Source organism: Pinus tabuliformis, chromosome Q, assembly GCF_031772625.1.
Source record: "Pinus tabuliformis cultivar Carrire ecotype Pingquan chromosome Q, CPIR1, whole genome shotgun sequence".
Taxonomy (NCBI): domain Eukaryota; kingdom Viridiplantae; phylum Streptophyta; class Pinopsida; order Pinales; family Pinaceae; genus Pinus; species Pinus tabuliformis.
In genome coordinates, this window is record NC_142296.1 from 369,073,687 (window position 1) to 369,086,961 (window position 13,275).

Below are 13,275 nucleotides of genomic sequence, written 5' to 3' on the forward strand. Positions count from 1 at the left end.
TTTTATATATTCATGTATGTCAATGCTTTTAATCGTCAAGATGTATATGCTGTGAAGGTCACTTATTGTCTTATCTATGTGCATGTTCTCTTCTAGGAGTGGGTGAAGCCGTCCTCCATTTGCCACACTGAGATATCCAGTGAAACTACATTAGAGATTGAGAGGTAACTCTTCTCTTTTAATTTGTCGATTCTAGAGTAACATGAATATATGCATGTGTCTTTGAACAATTACAGGTCACCTAATTCCTTCTGCCTTGGGTCTTGGGAGACCCGAGAGGGTTTTTCTATCAATAACCACCCATGCATTAATCCCCACAGTAGCAATGCATTGGCATACCTATCGAATAATAAATAAACACATAATTGAAATATATATATAATTGAATTCAACTGCTAAAAGAGATTACAGACCAAGTTAACAAAACATTAAATTTGAGTTAATATCATTATCATCCTGCTTGTAGACGTTATCTAAGTTGGGTGCCTCCAGAGTTATATTCTTCTTAGGTAGTTTTCCACATATAACAATAAAATTAATGATCTTGAACTGGATCCAACCATGCAAAGGAAGAATCATGCATGCAGATTAAAGCATACCTCGAACCCTACAAGGGAAGAATCAAACATGAAGATTAATGCATACCAACTGTTACCTTGACATGTTGTCACTATCAAATTTAGATACTGTTATATTTGGTCAATTGTCACAAATTAAAAGAAATCATGTCACATAATTGACATCCAACAACTTTTCCTAAAGCTTCTCAAATGCATGTTCTTTTATCGGTTATTTTTCACAATGCCCATAACTCATGACAATCCAAGTGATGTTATCAAGGAAATATACAACCTTGGGCAACATGCTCAACCAATAAAATGTAAATTTCAATAGACAATCTAGATATATTTTTAAAATGGAATAAGAATTGATGTTAACTTTCAGAAATATTCTTTAAGATATCATATTCCTGACATCAAGTTGATACAAATGTTGGTAAAATATGTATATGATTTTGATGGGTACCACTTCAACTACTGTTCAAATATGTTCAATTATAAGTCAACACACATGAGTATTTGTCAATGTAATCATTATTGAATGTTGGATTTTTCCTTTTATCATTATGAATCATACAAGTATCTATGACTAATACTTGTTTCCTTTCATGGAAGGTACCCTATTTTGGAATCTATCTAAAATTACTTGTGGCCTCGGTTGTGAAAACTTTATCAATACACTTTGTAATTTCTGACGCCTTAAGTTAATTATTTGCATAGACAAACTGACCAAATGCATAAATAAAATAAAAACTAAGAAAGGAAAAGAGAAAATAAAGAAAGGTATATTTGACATAATCCACAAAAAAGCAAGAACATGATCCTCTACCATATGTGAGGCATGTTTAAGTAATATGGAAATGATAAGAAGGATAAACCGACTTTTAAAACCAAAAAACTTGTGAAAGGAAAAACCAAACTACATTAGGGACTTGCCCTTAGCCACGGCCAGTAAGATAGTAGGTTGAAGAGGGGGGATAGGAACATGATTAACTACATGCATTTCACAGCTTGTTGATGAACATGATCGACTACATGCATTTGACAGCTTGCTGATAAGAAATATTGAACCGCCCATTTTTTCCTACTTTAGCTTGCATGCTATAACAATTTAATAAAGCACATGGAAACATGGCTCACGATTCTCCAGTAAAAGAGATCATTCACCCATAAAATTGCTTAAAGCCAAACTAAACATGCACAAAACTATAACTTCCAATCTGAGTATTGTTTTTATAGAGGAAATATTTAAATAATGCATTAGAAATATTTAAAAGATATGTCCCAAATATTTCCAAAGGTAGGGCCTTGGGAAAGTTTTTCCAATGTAGTAATAGGATTTAACAAAGATAATGAGATGTGATGATAAGAGCATGTACCATCGACATTGGTCTTTCAAGCATAGAATTACATTTGGGAATAGAAAGTACATCTTTAACATTTTTGTAAAAAACACTAAGTTATCTTAAATAAATGGTGTTTTGAGAAGGAAAAATAAAATATTTACAAGAAGATTAACATGAACTTTAACCTAGAGAAGGTGCCAGGGGGATTTGGGGCAAATCATGGGGTTTGTGGACTAAATCGAAGAAATGGTTCCATGAACCAACTGCTTCTAGAAGAATCCATCATTTATAATGCCATCTTGAAATGCAAGCATGTAGCCCACTGCAAGCTTGTTTGCTAAAAATATAATCCAAGAGGTCATTAATGTCATCAGAGAAACAACTAACGAAAAAATTTCCAATGGTTTACCCTACCATAGCCAATTTTCGTAACTTGCTCGACAAATCAAATTTACAACTTTATGTTATGGCCAAGTGTAATGCATGTATATATCATTTTATTTTATCCTAAGTTACCATGTTATTTGATGGATAAGTGCCAAACCATAGTGATTTGGGACCTCGCATGAGAGCCACAAATCTAGTGCTTTTTAAGCCACTACTAGTGGAGGAGACGGAACACAATTCAAGCTATCGACATGATTATTGGCTCTACTTTCACTTGGTCAATTGGTATTGGGTATAACATTGTTTTTCTTGCCTTTACTTCCTTATGGCTGGACTAACCTATGCCTTTGGAATGTTGCGTCTGGAACTTACCGACATATGCCTTTAAGCAGAATGGCCACAAAGTGGCTTCTCCGAATTTCACCTGCAATGGGATAAACTAGGCAACCTTTACAAATCGACTCAATTCAAGCAAAATGTTGCAGGTTGAGGCATCTGAGCCTATCACACTTATCACATCTATCACTTTTGGTAATGATGATGCAGAAATGGTATCAAGGCCAAATATGTAGGTGATATCATTTTTGGATTATGTTACCACTGAAGTTCCCTTAAAATGTTAATGTTCAAATCCTTTTTCACACGGGTTTTATGAAGCTTTGTTCTAGTGCATGCTTAATTTACAGTTACAAGATTCGATTGATGGATGTCAGTGCTTTTGTGTTGCTTTGTTCGTTATCTTTCCAAACTTTAGCTTATGAGAGGTTTTTTTTTTCAAAGATAATGTCTAGACGTTTATTGATTTCGAGTTTTTTTTTCTCAAGTTTATTTAAATTTTTTGGCCTGTCAGTTTCAAAGTTATTTAAAATCTTAGGTTTGTGAAAGCAACTATTCATGCTTTTATGACTAGTAATTTTAAGAAAGATTTATGCTCCATGTTAGAAATCTGCAGTTTCTAAATCTTAATGTGACCCGATTAATTAAGTCATAAATAAATCATTCTATAATTAAAGCATTAAAGCGTTAAAAGCATTAAAGCATTAAAGCATGCATTAAAGCATTAAAGCGTTGAATTGGTATATGATGGACGTACCAGATTAAGAGTTAAATGATATATATAAAGGATTGGGTCCTCTCTCTCCCGCACAAGAGTTGTATTCTTCTCCATCAAGAAACACATAAAGGAAGTGAGGGCAAGAGGAGAGAAACCGAATTCTGAAGAAGAGGAACAGTCAGGAGTCAGATCAAAGTAGATGGCAGCCATTACATCTTCCGCTGTTAATCAAGGTATGTCATCTTAAACAATAGATCATATTAAGTTTTGTTTGTGAAATATTCGGTATTGATGATCTTTGGGCTGTTAGTAGCTATATTTTACATTTGGTATCAGAGCAAATCAATAACTGAATATTTCCTATGATTGCAATTGATCTGTTCTGTGCTTTACTCATGTGATTGAGCCTTCGGGAAATTGTGGGGGTTTCATGAAATGATCACGAAACAAAATTTTCTTCTGATTCTCTCTGTGTAGTTTTAAGTCCTCCCGATATTTTTCTTTCAACAAATCCCCGATTCAAGATCCAAATTTACTATATCATGGGTTTCCACAATCATGGAAATTTCACCTTCATTATCTTTGTGGACGAAAACAAATTTCTTGGAACCATCATTGGTCTTGCAAACCAGATTTAACGAATTGATTGTGGCCGTTTGCAAAAAGCAAGTCCTCTATTACTCGAGGAAATGGCCGATTTAATTTCTATTGGGAGCTATTTGCTCTAACAACCTTCTTGGAAGATCCGGAACCGATTCTGAAGCTATTAACGCATCCTCTGGCCTAGCTTTAGTGAAGTTGATTGGTTTCTATGTGCTCGTGGTAGACATAAATTCCAGCGCAAATGATGAAATCCACAAATGCTTTTGATTAATTATCAACCGCCACTACTAGCTTTTCTTTGGCCCCGTTATACTTGAATGGCAAGTGTTTTGCAAGATGCTTTGTACCTGGACCTTATTGAATGATGAATAGGCCCGTCCAGGTCACCTAAAGATGCCATATAATGATGGATCCATAAGGCTTAATAAAATTTGGGATCCCTGTGATATAGAATTTCTGCATATATGAATCTCACAATTTATTTATTCACCATATCATTGTGTGTTCGCTATTAATCAAGTTCGGATTGTTTGATGTATTAAGTCAATTAAGTGTTTACCCATGTGCTTAAAGATGGCACATATCTGGAGATATGCATATAATATTTTGATGATATCGTGACTTGTATTCATGGCTGACAAATTCACATGAAGCCACCCTTTTATTGCAAGTGAAGCCGTGCTCTTCGAATTTTATGTTATTATGTGCTGGCCAATTTTAGTGATGGAGGCGTCCAACGTTTTCATCCGCTTACTATTGCACTAACCCGTGGGATTGAGCCACTATTAAAGAGAAGTGGGTTCTCAATGCGGCTGCTCACACGGACTGGACCATCTCCTTAAACAAAGATGAAGATATTTCACCGTTTGTCTCAGTCACGAATGAGATGAAAACATTTAATGTTTTTTTGGCAAGAGCAGTTGGGCAAAAAGTAATTGTTCTGTGACTGATTGTTTTGCATAAAGTATGTATTATAAATCATTTATGCACATGAGATTTATGATTTTGTTAATCACCAAAGTGGTCAAAATCAGAATAATCATTTAGTGCATAAGTGACATAATGATTATTGATAGAAATTTCCAGTTATAATAATACCAATTAAGAACTGGCGTCACTAATGATAGAACCTGAGAACTTACCCAAAGGAAAGTCTTGTTCTATAACTAGTTGACATGATGAGGTTTGATAGATATTTTGATTAAATAAATATTGATCATCCAAAGATGTCAGTTCTATTTAATTGAATATATTCATTACCTACTTATGTTTTGGTATTTAATTATGTTAAGTATAAGATAGTATCTACCCAAAGGAGTGTTATATTATACTATTATGTCTACATCTGAATCGCGTTAGTTATGAGCTTATAGTTATTTCATTTTTGATTTGCAGGTTGTCTATCTTTCGTATGTTTTGAATCAAATTTAGTTGAAGTTCCTATTAATACATGGTGGCTTGATACTGGTGCTACAACTCATGTTTCCAACAATATGCAGGGATTTCTTACGATCCGAACCATAAATCCAAATGAAGATCGTTTTCTCTTTATGGGAAACGGAATGAAATCTTCAATTGAAGGCATTGGGACTTATCGTCTAATTCTAGAAAGTGGATATGTATTAGACTTATACAGTACCCTTTATGTACCTTCATTATCTAGAAACCTTATTTCCGCAAGTAAATTGGATATTTCTGGTTTTAGATGTATGATTGGATCTGGTTGTCTTGATTTATATAAGAATACTGATAATGTTGGTTCTGGTATTCAAATTGATGGTTTATATAAATTGAACTGAATGACACTTATGCGAATTCCTTGTTGAATGTAGTAAATAATGTTGGATGTAAACGTAGCAGGTTGAATGAAAATTCTGCTTTCTTGTGGCATAAAGGACTAGGTCATATATCCAAAGAAAGAATGATGAGATTAGTAAGTAATGAAATTTTGTCAAATTTGGACTTTAGTGATCTAGAATTATGTGTGGATTGTATTAAAGGTAAACAAACCAAACATAATAAGAAAGGAGCTACTAGAAGCAGCCAGCTTCTTGAAATAATACACACTGATATTTGCGGACCTATGGACACTCCAGCCTTTAATGGAGAAAAGTATTTCATCACTTTCATTGACGATTTTTCCCGTTATGGTTATGTCTATTTGCTTCATGAAAAATCTCAATCTGTGAATGTCCTTGAGACATTTGTAAAGGAAGTTGAGAGGCAATTAGATAAAAAGGTGAAAATCATAAGGTCTGATAGAGGTGGTGAATATTATGGTAAATATAATGAGTCAGGCCAGTGTCCAGGTCCATTTGCAAAATTCCTCGAAAGTCATGGCATATGTGCGCAATACACAATGCCAGGTACACCACAGCAAAATGGTGTAGCAGAAAGGCGCAATAGGACGTTAAGGGATATGATTAGGAGTATGATGTCAGATTCTACACTACCTAAGAATTTGTGGTCGTATGCTCTCAAAACCGCTAACTATTTGTTGAATAGGGTTCCTAGTAAAGCTGTTCAAAAGACTCCTTTTGAGTTATGGACTAACAGGAAACCTAGCTTAAGACACCTGCATGTTTGGGGTTGTCCAGCGGAAGCGAGAATTTATAATCCACATGAAAAGAAATTAGATTCTCGAACGATCAGTGGGTATTTTTAGGTTACCCTGAGAAATCTAAAGGGTATGTGTTTTACTGTCCTAGTCATAGTCCGAGAATTGTAGAAACTGGTAATGCAAGATTCATTGAGAATGGTGAAGTCAGTGGGAGTACTAGAAGAGAAATAGTAGAAATAAAGGAAACAAGGGTAAATGTTACATTGCCCAGAATAGTTCCTCCATCTACTATTACTCCAAATGTTGTTCTAGTTGTTGTAGAACAGCATGATGATAATGAACAACATATAAATGAAGAAGTACTCCCTGAAGGAAATGACTTACATAATGCTGATATGCATAATGCTGATATGCATGAACCACAACAAGTAGCATTAAGAAGACCTCAAAGAAATCGTAGGTCAGCTATTTCTGATGATTATGTGGTTTATATGCAAGAATCAAATTATGATATTGGAATCAATAAGGATCCAGTTTCGTTTTCACATGCTGTAGAAAGTAAAGAGTCAAAGGAATGGATTAATGCCATGAAAGAAGAACTGAAATCCATGCAACAGAATGAAGTTTGGGATCTCGTTGAGTTACCACATGGCTGTAAAAGAGTCGGATGCAAATGGGTTTTTAAAACCAAACACGACTCTAGTGGTAATATCGAACGGTATAAAGCTAGACTTGTTGCTAAGGGTTACACTCAGATAGATGGTGTTGATTACAAGGAGACATTTTCTCCTGTTTCGAAAAAGGACTCACTAAGAATAATAATGGCATTAGTAGCTCATTATGATTTGGAGTTGCATCAAATGGATGTGAAAACAGCCTTTCTGAATGGAGATCTTGATGAGGATGTTTATATGGATCAACCTGAGGGTTTTTCTGTAGAAGGTAAAGAACAATTGGTGTGTAAACTTAAGAAGTCAATATATGGGCTTAAACAAGCATCCCGGCAATGGTATATTAAGTCCAATACCATTATTACATCTTTTGGTTTTAAGGAAAATACGGTTGATCACTGTATATACCAAAAGATCAGTGGGAGCAAGTTTATTTTTCTGGGCCTTTATGTTGATGACATCTTGCTTGCTGCAAATAATTTAAGTATATTGCATGAGACTAAGGAATTTCTCTCGACGAACTTTGAAATGAAAGATATAGCGATTCAGATTTTGCTGGATGCATCGATACTAAAAAATCGACTTTTGGTTACCTGTTTATGTTTGCTCAAGGTGCCATATTATGGAAAAGTGCGAAACAGACTATCGTTGCTTCATCCACTATGGAGGCAGAATTTGTGGCATGTTGTGAAGCCACAATTCATGTATTATGGTTGCGGAAATTTATTTCAGGACTTGCGGTTGTCGACACCATTAGCAAGCCGCTGAAAATTTATTGTGATAACTCTGCAGCAATATTTTTCTCAAAGAACGACAAGTACTCTAAAGGTGCCAAACATATAGAACTGAAGTATCTTGTTGTGAAAGATGAGGTTCAGAAACAAAGAATGTCAATCATGCACATCAGGACAGAACTTATGATTACAGACCCTTTGACGAAAGGGTTACAACCAAGACAATTTAAGGAACATGTTCAAAGAATGGGTCTTGGTTGTATTAATAATAATTGATGTGTGACATTCTGAGCTCTTTTATGTGTTTCTGATATACAATCATGTGTTTCTTGTTTTAATGTAGTAGTACGTATTTTATGTAATTTTAAAACAAGAAAGAGTCTTATAAAGATATTATGTTTAATCATTATGATATAAGACATTATGTGGACCATTATGCTGTTTTATATAAATTATGAGTATGAATTGATGGATTGTTGGTATTGTAGTATATGGAAGGGAATGCATTGAATTAATAGTGCACAACCGCCATAACTCTCAGCAATTTATCATAGTATGATGTTCAACGCTTAATATTATGAATAGTCGGGTCAAGTGGGAAAATGTTAGAAATCTGCAGTTTCTAAATCTTAATGTGACCCGATTAATTAAGTCATAAATAAATCATTCTATAATTAAAGCATTAAAGCGTTAAAAGCATTAAAGCATTAAAGCAGCATTAAAGCATTAAAGCGTTGAATTGGTATATGATGGACGTACCAGATTAAGAGTTAAATGATATATATAAAGGATTGGGTCCTCTCTCTCCCGCACAAGAGTTGTATTCTTCTCCATCAAGAAACACATAAAGGAAGTGAGGGCAAGAGGAGAGAAACCGAATTCTGAAGAAGAGGAAGAGTCAGGAGTCAGATCAAAGTAGATGGCAGCCATTACATCTTCCGCTGTTAATCAAGGTATGTCATCTTAAACAATAGATCATATTAAGTTCTGTTTGTGAAATATTCGGTATTGATGATCTTTGGGCTGTTAGTAGCTATATTTTACACTCCAACCCATCACTGATCTGCTAGCTTCATCCCTAATCTACTCTTTCAGAATAAGACGTTAGAAGATTTCTTTGAATTTTAAATATTTTCAAGGACGGTGAAAATAATTATCTTGATATTAAACACGAAACCCTGTGGAAGAAAAATTCCAGCGGTTCTTACGTTTTTCCTTTCAACTTTGATACAATACTATTTTAAAAGGGATGATGGAATTTAAATTGCCGTGAATAATAATAATGTTATCCAATTGAAGCAGAAACATGGCCTAAAAAAATTAAATAGAATCGGAATATATAAACCATGATAAAAAGCACGAGAAAGTATAAATTCTAAAACTGGAGATTAATCACTTTATAAATATCAAGAAGGTACCTTTATTCAACTGCATGTCCATTGTAGGGAACAATTCAGTGAATATAGAAAATATAAAAAGATTACAACATGTCCATTGTAGGGAACAACTGAGTAAATCTAGAAAATATAAACAGATTACAACATGTCCATTGTAGGGAACAATTGAGTGAACCTAGAAAATATAAACAGATTACAAGGTATAATGTTGAATGAAACTCTTTCCATTTTGATGATCATCAGGTTCATTCATCATTATTGGGATAAAGACGACGATGGTCAGTAATAACAACTTCTATAATAAAATAAAATAAGGGTTGGCTTCAAAATGAAGGTCGGTGGCTGGATATTCGTTGTTACAGGGGACTTTGCGTGCATGCATCAAGGGATACACAAAGGCCACTATGCAGCCTCGACAATAGCTCATAAACTTCTGAGGTTTGGATACTACTGGATTTTTCCCATTTTTGTCATCACTGCTTGAGCATTGTTAATTTTGCAATATAAATGGATAGAAGTACTGCTCGATTTACAATATAAATGTTTTACAATATAGATAGACAGAAATGATGGTCAAGGTTTTGAATGCATAGCTTGCAATTTTAGTGGCTAATCTTTTTTGGAAAACTTTGTTGTATCTGTATTTCTTGTACATGTACATGTTCGTTGAGGTTATAAACTACACTGCTTGTTTTATAATATAAATATTGTTTGATTTATAATATAGATAGACATAAATGATAGTTAGGGCTTTGAATGCATGGCTTGCAATTTTAGCGGCGAACCTTTTTTTTGGGAACACTTTGTTGTATCATCTTATTTGTTGAACGTCTGTCATTGATGGGTGCCTTTCAAGTTAGAGCTTGAAGCTTGATAGAGTTCGAGGACTTGAATGAGTTCCATCAAAGATCATGAATGTTGATCTCAATGATGCCATGTGCATGCACCCATCCAGACCACATTCATATTTTGTTCGTATCACATGGATCACATTACCTTGATTTACTGTACTGATGTAGGGTACGGTGGCTATTGATCGACTGTGGTCATTACAACTAAAGAAACTTTGGTATGATACTTGATATCACATAGAGAATATAAGCTTAGGTCAAAGGTTTAAGGATCATGAGTTCTGTTCGTGCAGAAATTGGAGCAAAATAATATATGAATCCGACGACCATTTCTGAGCTCTTTGGTCTTCACCATTTTGGGACTCTGTACAGTAAAGTGCTAGTAGGAATTCTCGTGAATCAAAGTATGCAAGAGCAGCACAGAGGAAAAGAAAGGTGTCGTTGTTTTAAAGGTTACCTTGCAAATCCAGGACTTCAAATTATTTCTTGTAGAAGTATATGTTGTCAAAGGTTAAGTGTTATTCACCATTCAATCATAAAAATGGGCTAAGTCTTACTCATGTCATAGTTTAATGAGGCCGAGGAGTTGTTCAGAAAGTTATAGAAATTCCAGTCATAATTAGAGAAAATCTGGCAAGGATTTTTGTAAATCCAATTTATAATTGTTAAACTTCAAAATTTTAGGTGTTTTACGTGTTTTTGATGGCGCTGAATCCATTTCCACCATCAAAAACACTGCCTCTATAAAAAATATGAAATTTTTATTCCAACAATTTTTGACTGTCCAGGGAATTCCTCCTCCTCAATAGACAACTCCGATACTCACCATTCAATCATTATTATCGAAAATGATAATTAACAAATATCATTATTATCGAAGATGATCATTAACAAATTTAAAGACAGTTAATGATGGTTAAGTTTAAAATGGAAATGAAAAATATAAAAATTCTAAAAGCCATTCAAGATATAGATCTAGCACTTGTTACTATTTCGAAATAATTACGGAAAGAACGATAATTGTGAAAAGAACAACTGTCAAATTATATGACAGCAAATATATTTCAGGTGTAAAATTTCCTCCAACAGTGTTATCATTAATTTATATTTAGCATAGAGTTCAATGTATCGGATCAACATTTGATCAAGATAAAATATAAAGGGTGAAGAGGAAGAAAAGAGTGAGGGTGGAGCATTTTTATAAGCTCGAGATTGTCTAGACTTAGTAATAAGCCAGATGAGTATTGTAATTCTAAGATGTTAGTGTTTTCATTTCTCAAAATATGAATATTATTTTTTAAGCCATTGTGAGCATAAATGTTATTTAGATTTTTTGATTTTTTTTTATATATAGAAGGTAAAATTAAATTAATCGGTATGAAATAATGTATGAAATAACAAATTGCTATATAAATTGTTGAAATTAGGTTTTTGTGATCTATATCAAGTTTTATGAGAAGATTCGCGTTTTGACCCAATGAGTGTGGTTCATCGTCAAGACAAGTTGAAGAACCAGATTCTGGCTACAAGTTAAATAGAAGCGCAGATCATCCACCCACTATATTAGATCAGGTGGGCAACTAGACTTTCTAACGGCTATATTTCACTGGGAAACGGCTAACTAGACAGGACTACGAGATAGGGGTAGGAGAAATAAGATTAGTTAATTAGTAAGTTAGTTACATATATTAAATTAATAGGAATTAATTAATTACCGAAAGGATTTTAATTAAATAATTAATTTAAGTTAGTTTCATAACTATTACCATATGTAAATGAAGTAATGTATTTAATTGATATGAGAAAGGGTTAGTATTAAATTTATATCACAAACTATATAATTAAATATTTAATATTATATTAAAGTTAACAAGTTGTGTAATTAAACAATTAATTATCAAATATGAAATAAAAGGGGCCAATATTATCTAATTAAATAGTTAATTGTGAGTTAGTTATGTTATAGTTAATATCATAACCTATTAATAAAAACTATTAAATTACATATAAGCTAATATTACATTTTTGTAAATGTATTTAGTATCATATTGAAGTTATATAATAAATATTTAGTTAAATGATTGTATATTTAAGTATGTATTTAATTAATATGAATCCAAAGGGCTAATATTATATAATTAAATACTATAACAAATTAATAGTTTGTATAACCTATTAATAAAAACTATTAAATTAAGTATAAACTTAAACCATTAAGTCATAAACTAAAACTATCTAATAAAATATAAAATTTAAGTCAATAATAATATACAATAAGGGTATTTCATTAAAAGGATAACTAATTAGGCTATATAAATCATGGACCTTCTAATAAATAATAGGAAGAGGATATGGGGCAAATACCTTAAGAATGATCAAAACAATGAGGAGCTAATGAGCAACAAAATAGATTGTTTTAAATTGGTTTGTTAATTAGAAACAGTTTTCATCTTTTCATCAAAATTTAGGTAAAGAAAAATTTAATAAGAGGTAAAGAAAATTTAATAAGAGGAAGCATAATGTTCCATATACCTTTAGACCCCTCAACACCATCCATAGCTCCCTCCGTTCGGTAAAGGACTCGGTCGACACCAAGGGGATGAAAGGTGTCTATGTTATTCCATGTTCCTGTGGGACCCCCTATGTTGGTGAGACTGGTCGTTCTATTAATGAGAGGATTAATGAGCACTTAGCCTACTTAAAACATGGGAGGACCTGGTCTTCCACCCTAGCAGAACATGCTGAGAAGACAAACCATCATGTATGTATTGAGGAGGCCCGTGTTATTGCTAAGGTTGTGCATTTTCATAACCGGAAATTTAGGGACGCCATTGAGATTGAAAAAAGGCCGAACAATCTCAATAGAGATGATGGCTGGAAAATTAGCAGTTGTTGGATCCCTACTCTCTCTTCCTAGCCGCCTCTGCTCCCTAAGGTGTTCTTCTTTGTAAAGTCCTTCTTGAATGAAAATCCCTCTTATTAAATTTTCTTTACCTAAATTTTGATGAAAAGATGAAAACTGTTCCTAATTAACTAACCAATTTAAAACAATCTATTTTGTTTCTCATTAGCTCCTCATTGTTTTGATCATTCTTAAGGTATTTGCCCCATA